This window comes from Balaenoptera acutorostrata, chromosome 10 (assembly GCF_949987535.1).
Source record: "Balaenoptera acutorostrata chromosome 10, mBalAcu1.1, whole genome shotgun sequence".
In the NCBI taxonomy this organism is placed as follows: domain Eukaryota; kingdom Metazoa; phylum Chordata; class Mammalia; order Artiodactyla; family Balaenopteridae; genus Balaenoptera; species Balaenoptera acutorostrata.
Genome location: NC_080073.1, coordinates 59187737 through 59196826, shown reverse-complemented (window position 1 = coordinate 59196826; position 9090 = coordinate 59187737).

Here is a 9090-nt window from a genome sequence, read left to right as displayed (position 1 = left end):
TTTCGGGAGTTGTGAGGAGTGCAGCGTTGGGAACAGGTAGTTGCTGAGTCATGCGAGCTGAAGGGCTCCTTTTGTTAAGCCTCTAGAATGTGGTAAGTTGAAACTACTCAAATATCTCCGTTCTAAAGCACCCTGGAGGTATAAAATAGAAAAAGAAACAGCAGGGTCAATGCTCTGTGGGCCCTTTTGTACATAAGGCTTGAAGGGAAACTTTATTTTCCTCATTGGGATTGAGAGAATTGCGGGCTCAATACTCCCTGAGAAACACTGTAGTTCCACAAGTTCCCTTCATAGCACAGTTGCCTTTGTGATGACAAGTGAGTTCTAGGAAAGAAATTCAGAGTTTCCCATTCTTGTTCGCTAGAAACGGGGCCTGATGGCACAGGACTTACTTTCCCATTTTGAATGCTCCTTTCATGCTGCCTTGAAATTCCCTAAATAACAGTTTTAGGACGGGTCTCGAGTCACTGTAGGCAGGGCTCTGGGAAGGGAACGAGTGATCTCTATATCAACAGGGTGCTTTCATAGCCTGGGTGGGAGCTCCTCCTGAGACGCTCTAGAGCTAAAAGGAAACTTGACGTGAGTCCTTTCCTCAAGGTAAAGCCGTGAATAGCCTGCCGAAGCGGAAGCTTGGAGCAGAGTCCTTGAAGCATTAGCTTTAGAGCTGTTTTCTTTTAAGGTTAGGAAGCTTTCAGGACACCGAGGACCTCGCGTGGGCCCCCTATTCCTTGCAAGAACACCTAGTACCAGCAGGCTCCACTAGGAAGTTTGGAGCAGAGTCCGTGAGGCCTAACTTTAGGTCTGCTTTCTTTTAGCGTTAGTAAGCTTTCAGGTCACCAGGACCTCGCGAGGGCACCCTATTCCCTGCAAGAACACCGAGTACCGGCAGGCTCCCCTAGGCTGCTAAGAAACATCCAGGCCCGGAAACCGTTCCGAGTCACTCTGTGTATGCTGAGTGTAGGGCAACACACTGCACTCTTCCTTGGGAGACCTAGGTTTCCTCAGCACTCCAACAGCTCCAGGAAATCTGTTCTCTTACATCCTACATGTCATGCAAATCTGCCTCATTGCCCTAGGCTGAGCGGCACTGAGAAAGCAAAACTGCTTCGCACTCCTTCTACGGAGTCATACCTTAAGACCCCATACTTACTGGAGAAAGTCATCTTGCGTTCCTGCTGTAAACAATGCACAGTTCTTCCTCTTACACTGCAGGGTTTTACAAGAAGTAAAGCCCCGATAGCTTACCTAGAGCGTTCCTTGAGAGAGGCCGTTTGCTACACGGCGAACTCCGTGCCAAGAAAACGTTGTTCAGGGAAGGGACCAGTGTGTAGCTACAGTGTATATTTACTTGGAAGAAATCACAAGGAGGTAGGCCGCGTGTTCGCTGGAAACGGGGCCTGATGGCACAGGCCTTGCTTTCCCATTTTGAATGCTCCATTCATGCTGCCTTGAAATTCCCTAAATAACAGTTTTAGGACGGGTCTCTAGTCACTGTAGGCAGGGCTCTGGGAAGGGAACGAGTGTTCTCTATATCAACAGGGTGCTTTCATAGCCTGGTTGGGAGCTCCTCCTGAGACGCTCTAGATCTAAAAGGAAACTTGACGTGAATCCTTTCCTCAAGATAAAGCCTTGAATAGCCTGCCGAAGCGGAAGCTTGGAGCAGAGTCCTTGAGGCCTAACTTTAGGTCTGCTTTCTTTTAACGTTAGTAAGCTTTCAGGTCACCAGGACCTGGCGTGGGCACCCTATTCCCTGCAAGAACACCTAGTACCAGCAGGCTCCACTAGGAAGCTTGGAGCAGAGTCCGTGAGGCCTAACTTTAGGTCTGCTTTCTTTTAACGTTAGTAAGCTTTCAGGTCACCAGGACCTCGCGAAGGCACGTATTCCCTGCAAGAACACCGAGTACCGGCAGGCTCCCCTGGGCTGCTAAGAAACATCCAGGCCCGGAAACCTTTCCCAGTCACTCTTTGTATGCTGAATGTAGGGCAACACACTGCACTTTTCCTTGGTAGACCTAGGTATCCTCAGCACTCCAACAGCTCCAGGAAATCTGTTCTCTTACATCCTACATATCATGCAAATCTGCCTCATTGCCCTAGGCTGAGCGGCACTGAGAAAGCAAAACTGCTTCGCACTCCTTCTACAGAGTCATACCTTAAGACCCCATACTTACTGGAGAAAGTCATCTTGCGTTCCAGCTGTAAACAAAGCACAGTTTTCCTCTAACACTGCAGGGTTTTACAAGAAGCAAAGCCCCGATAGCTTACCTAGAGCGTTCCTTTGGAGAGGCCGTTTGCTACTCGGCGAAGTCCGTGCCACGAAAACGTTATTCAAGGAAGGGACCAGTGTGTAGCTAGAGTGTATATTTACTTGGAAGAAATCACAAGGAGGTAGGCCACGTGTTCGCTGGAAACGGGGACTGATGGCACTGGCACAGGCCTTGCTTTCCCATTTTGAATGCTCCATTCATGCTGCCTTGAAATTCCCTAAATAACAGTTTTAGGACGGGTCTCTAGTCACTGTACGCAGGGCTCTGGGAAGGGAACGAGTGTTCTCTATATCAACAGGGTGCTTTCATAGCCTGGGTGGGAGCTCCTCCTGAGACGCTCTAGATCTAAAAGGAAACTTGACGTGAGTCCTTTCCTCAAGGTAAAGCCCTGAATAGCCTGCCGAAGCGGAAGCTTGGAGCAGAGTCCTTGAAGCATTAGCTTTAGAGCTGTTTTCTTTTAAGGTTAGTAAGCTTTCAGTACACCGAGGACCTCAAGTGGGGACCCTTTTCCTTGCAAGAACACCTAGTGCCAGCAGCCTCCACTAGGCTGCTAAGAAACATCCAGGCCCGGAAAACTTTCCCAGTCACTCTGTGTATGCTGAGTGTAGGGCAACACACTGCACTCTTCCTTGGGAGACCTAGGTTTCCTCAACACTCCAACAGCTCCAGGAAATCTGTTCTCTTACCTCCTAGGTGTCATGCAAATCTGCCTCATTGCCCTAGGCTGAGCGGCTCTGAGAAACCAAAACTGCTTCCCATTCTTTCTACAGAGTCATACCTTAAGACCCCATACTTACAGGAGAAAGTCAGCTTGCGTTCCTGCTGTAAACAAAGCACAGTTCTTCCTCTTACACTGCAGGGTTTTACAAGAAGCAAAGCCACGATAGCTTACCTAGAGCGTTCCTAGAGAGAGGCAGTTGGCTACACAGCGAACGCCGTGCCAAGAAAACTTTATTCAGGCAAGGGACCAGTGTGTAGCTATATGTTTATTTACTTGGAAGAAATCACAAGGAGGTAGGCCGCTTGTTCGCTGGAAACGGGGACTGATGGCACAGGCCTTTCTTTCCCATTTTGAATGCTCCATTCATGCTGCCTTGAAATTCCCTAAATAACAGTTTTAGGACTGGTCTCTAGTCACTGTAGGCAGGGCTCTGGGAAGGGAACGAGTGTGCTCTATATCAACAGGGTGCTTTCATAGCCTGGGTAGGAGCTCCACCTGAGACGCTCTAGAGCTAAAAGGAAACTTGACGTGAGTCCTTTCCTCAAGGTAAAGCCTTGAATAGCCTGCCGAAGCGGAAGCTTGGAGCAGAGTCCTTGAAGCATTAGCTTTAGGTCTGTTTTCTTTTAAGGTTAGGAAGCTTTCAGGACACCGAGGACCTCGCGTGGGCCCCCTATTCCTTGCAAGAACACCTAGTACCAGCAGGCTCCACTAGGAAGCTTGGAGCAGAGGCCGTGAGGCCTAACTTTAGGTCTGCTTTCTTTTAGCGTTAGTAAGCTTTCAGGTCACCAGGACCTCGCGAGGGCAGGCACCCTATTCCCTGCAAGAACATCGAGTACCGGCAGGCTCCCCTGGGCTCCTAAGAAACATCCAGGCCCGGAAACCTTTCCGAGTCACTCTGTGTATGCTGAGTGTAGGGCAACACACTGCACTCTTCCTTGGGAGACCTAGGTTTCCTCAGCACTCCAACAGCTCCAGGAAATCTGTTCTCTTACATCCTACATGTCATTCAAATCTGCCTCATTGTCCTAGGCTGAGCGGTACTGAGAAACCAAAACTGCTTCGCACTCCTTCTACAGAGTCTTACCTTAAGACCCCATACTTACAGGAGAAAGTCAGCTTGCGTTCCGGCTGTAACCAAAGCACAGTTCTTCCTCTTACACTGCAGGGTTTTAGAAGAAGCTAAGCCCCGATAGCTTACCTAGAGCGTTCCTTGGGAGAGGCCGTTTGCTACACGGCGAACTCCGTGCCAAGAAAACGTTATTCAGGGAAGGGACCAGTGTGTAGCTAGAGTGTATATTTACTTGGAAGAAATCACAAGGAGGTAGGCCGCGTGTTCGCTGGAAACGGGGCCTGATGGCACAGGCCTTGCTTTCCCATTTTAAATGCTCCATTCATGCTGCCTTGAAATTCCCTAAATAACAGTTTTAGGACGGGTCTCTAGTCACTGTAGGCAGGGCTCTGGGAAGGGAACGAGTGTTGTCTATATCAACAGGGTGCTTTCATAGCCTGGGTAGGAGCTCCACCTGAGACGCTCTAGAGCTAAAAGGAAACTTGACGTGAGTCCTTTCCTCAAGGTAAAGCCTTGAATAGCCTGCCGAATCGGAAGCTTGGAGCAGAGTTCTTGAGGCCTACTTTAGGTCTGCTTTCTTTTAACGTTAGTAAGCTTTCAGGTCACCAGGACCTGGCGTGGGCACCCTATTCCCTGCAAGAACACCGAGTTCCAGCAGGCTCCACTAGGCTGCAAAGAAACATCCAGGCCCGGAAACCTTTCCAAGTCACTCTGTGTATGCTGAGTGTAGGGCAACACACTGCACTCTTCCTTGGGAGACCTAGGTTTCCTCAGCACTCCGACAGCTCCAGGAAATCTGTTCTCTTACATCCTACATGTCATGCAAATCTGCCTCATTGCCCTAGGCTGAGCGGCACTGAGAAACCAAAACTGCTTCGCACTCCTTCTACGGAGTCATACCTTAAGACCCCATACTTACTGGAGAAAGTCATCTTGCGTTCCTGCTGTAAACAATGCACAGTTCTTCCTCTTACACTGCAGGGTTTTACAAGAAGTAAAGCCCCGATAGCTTACCTAGAGCGTTCCTTGAGAGAGGCCGTTTGCTACACGGCGAACTCCGTGCCAAGAAAACGTTGTTCAGGGAAGGGACCAGTGTGTAGCTACAGTGTATATTTACTTGGAAGAAATCACAAGGAGGTAGGCCGCGTGTTCGCTGGAAACGGGGCCTGATGGCACAGGCCTTGCTTTCCCATTTTGAATGCTCCATTCATGCTGCCTTGAAATTCCCTAAATAACAGTTTTAGGACGGGTCTCTAGTCACTGTAGGCAGGGCTCTGGGAAGGGAACGAGTGTTCTCTATATCAACAGGGTGCTTTCATAGCCTGGTTGGGAGCTCCTCCTGAGACGCTCTAGATCTAAAAGGAAACTTGACGTGAATCCTTTCCTCAAGATAAAGCCTTGAATAGCCTGCCGAAGCGGAAGCTTGGAGCAGAGTCCTTGAGGCCTAACTTGAGGTCTGCTTTCTTTTAACGTTAGTAAGCTTTCAGGTCACCAGGACCTGGCGTGGGCACCCTATTCCCTGCAAGAACACCTAGTACCAGCAGGCTCCACTACGAAGCTTGGAGCAGAGTCCGTGAGGCCTAACTTTAGGTCTGCTTTCTTTTAACGTTAGTAAGCTTTCAGGTCACCAGGACCTCGCGAAGGCACGTATTCCCTGCAAGAACACCGAGTACCGGCAGGCTCCCCTGGGCTGCTAAGAAACATCCAGGCCCGGAAACCTTTCCCAGTCACTCTTTGTATGCTGAATGTAGGGCAACACACTGCACTTTTCCTTGGTAGACCTAGGTATCCTCAGCACTCCAACAGCTCCAGGAAATCTGTTCTCTTACATCCTACATATCATGCAAATCTGCCTCATTGCCCTAGGCTGAGCGGCACTGAGAAAGCAAAACTGCTTCGCACTCCTTCTACAGAGTCATACCTTAAGACCCCATACTTACTGGAGAAAGTCATCTTGCGTTCCAGCTGTAAACAAAGCACAGTTTTCCTCTAACACTGCAGGGTTTTACAAGAAGCAAAGCCCCGATAGCTTACCTAGAGCGTTCCTTTGGAGAGGCCGTTTGCTACTCGGCGAAGTCCGTGCCACGAAAACGTTATTCAAGGAAGGGACCAGTGTGTAGCTAGAGTGTATATTTACTTGGAAGAAATCACAAGGAGGTAGGCCACGTGTTCGCTGGAAACGGGGACTGATGGCACTGGCACAGGCCTTGCTTTCCCATTTTGAATGCTCCATTCATGCTGCCTTGAAATTCCCTAAATAACAGTTTTAGGACGGGTCTCTAGTCACTGTAGGCAGGGCTCTGGGAAGGGAACGAGTGTTCTCTATATCAACAGGGTGCTTTCATAGCCTGGGTGGGAGCTCCTCCTGAGACGCTCTAGATCTAAAAGGAAACTTGACGTGAGTCCTTTCCTCAAGGTAAAGCCCTGAATAGCCTGCCGAAGCGGAAGCTTGGAGCAGAGTCCTTGAAGCATTAGCTTTAGAGCTGTTTTCTTTTAAGGTTAGTAAGCTTTCAGTACACCGAGGACCTCAAGTGGGGACCCTTTTCCTTGCAAGAACACCTAGTGCCAGCAGCCTCCACTAGGCTGCTAAGAAACATCCAGGCCCGGAAAACTTTCCCAGTCACTCTGTGTATGCTGAGTGTAGGGCAACACACTGCACTCTTCCTTGGGAGACCTAGGTTTCCTCAACACTCCAACAGCTCCAGGAAATCTGTTCTCTTACCTCCTAGGTGTCATGCAAATCTGCCTCATTGCCCTAGGCTGAGCGGCTCTGAGAAACCAAAACTGCTTCCCATTCTTTCTACAGAGTCATACCTTAAGACCCCATACTTACAGGAGAAAGTCAGCTTGCGTTCCTGCTGTAAACAAAGCACAGTTCTTCCTCTTACACTGCAGGGTTTTACAAGAAGCAAAGCCACGATAGCTTACCTAGAGCGTTCCTAGAGAGAGGCAGTTGGCTACACAGCGAACGCCGTGCCAAGAAAACTTTATTCAGGCAAGGGACCAGTGTGTAGCTATATGTTTATTTACTTGGAAGAAATCACAAGGAGGTAGGCCGCTTGTTCGCTGGAAACGGGGCCTGATGGCACAGGCCTTTCTTTCCCATTTTGAATGCTCCATTCATGCTGCCTTGAAATTCCCTAAATAACAGTTTTAGGACGGGTCTCTAGTCACTGTAGGCAGGGCTCTGGGAAGGGAACGAGTGTGCTCTATATCAACAGGGTGCTTTCATAGCCTGGGTAGGAGCTCCACCTGAGACGCTCTAGAGCTAAAAGGAAACTTGACGTAAGTCCTTTCCTCAAGGTAAAGCCTTGAATAGCCTGCCGAAGCGGAAGCTTGGAGCAGAGTCCTTGAAGCATTAGCTTTAGAGCTGTTTTCTTTTAAGGTTAGTAAGCTTTCAGTACACCGAGGACCTCAAGTGGGGACCCTTTTCCTTGCAAGAACACCTAGTGCCAGCAGCCTCCACTAGGCTGCTAAGAAACATCCAGGCCCGGAAAACTTTCCCAGTCACTCTGTGTATGCTGAGTGTAGGGCAACACACTGCACTCTTCCTTGGGAGACCTAGGTTTCCTCAGCACTCCAACAGCTCCAGGAAATCTGTTCTCTTACATCCTACATGTCATTCAAATCTGCCTCATTGTCCTAGGCTGAGCGGTACTGAGAAACCAAAACTGCTTCGCACTCCTTCTACAGAGTCTTACCTTAAGACCCCATACTTACAGGAGAAAGTCAGCTTGCGTTCCGGCTGTAACCAAAGCACAGTTCTTCCTCTTACACTGCAGGGTTTTAGAAGAAGCTAAGCCCCGATAGCTTACCTAGAGCGTTCCTTGGGAGAGGCCGTTTGCTACACGGCGAACTCCGTGCCAAGAAAACGTTATTCAGGGAAGGGACCAGTGTGTAGCTAGAGTGTATATTTACTTGGAAGAAATCACAAGGAGGTAGGCCGCGTGTTCGCTGGAAAAGGGGCCTGATGGCACAGGCCTTGCTTTCCCATTTTAAATGCTCCATTCATGCTGCCTTGAAATTCCCTAAATAACAGTTTTAGGACGGGTCTCTAGTCACTGTAGGCAGGGCTCTGGGAAGGGAACGAGTGTTGTCTATATCAACAGGGTGCTTTCATAGCCTGGGTAGGAGCTCCACCTGAGACGCTCTAGAGCTAAAAGGAAACTTGACGTGAGTCCTTTCCTCAAGGTAAAGCCTTGAATAGCCTGCCGAATCGGAAGCTTGGAGCAGAGTTCTTGAGGCCTACTTTAGGTCTGCTTTCTTTTAACGTTAGTAAGCTTTCAGGTCACCAGGACCTGGCGTGGGCACCCTATTCCCTGCAAGAACACCGAGTTCCAGCAGGCTCCACTAGGCTGCAAAGAAACATCCAGGCCCGGAAACCTTTCCCAGTCACTCTGTGTATGCTGAGTGTAGGGCAACACACTGCACTCTTCCTTGGGAGACCTAGGTTTCCTCAGCACTCCGACAGCTCCAGGAAATCTGTTCTCTTACATCCTACATGTCATGCAAATCTGCCTCATTGCCCTAGGCTGAGCGGCACTGAGAAACCAAAACTGCTTCGCACTCCTTCTACGGAGTCATACCTTAAGACCCCATACTTACTGGAGAAAGTCATCTTGCGTTCCTGCTGTAAACAATGCACAGTTCTTCCTCTTACACTGCAGGGTTTTACAAGAAGTAAAGCCCCGATAGCTTACCTAGAGCGTTCCTTGAGAGAGGCCGTTTGCTACACGGCGAACTCCGTGCCAAGAAAACGTTGTTCAGGGAAGGGACCAGTGTGTAGCTAGAGTGTATATTTACTTGGAAGAAATCACAAGGAGGTAGGCCGCGTGTTCGCTGGAAACGGGGCCTGATGGCACAGGCCTTGCTTTCCCATTTTGAATGCTCCATTCATGCTGCCTTGAAATTCCCTAAATAACAGTTTTAGGACGGGTCTCTAGTCACTGTAGGCAGGGCTCTGGGAAGGGAACGAGTGTTCTCTATATCAACAGGGTGCTTTCATAGCCTGGTTGGGAGCTCCTCCTGAGACG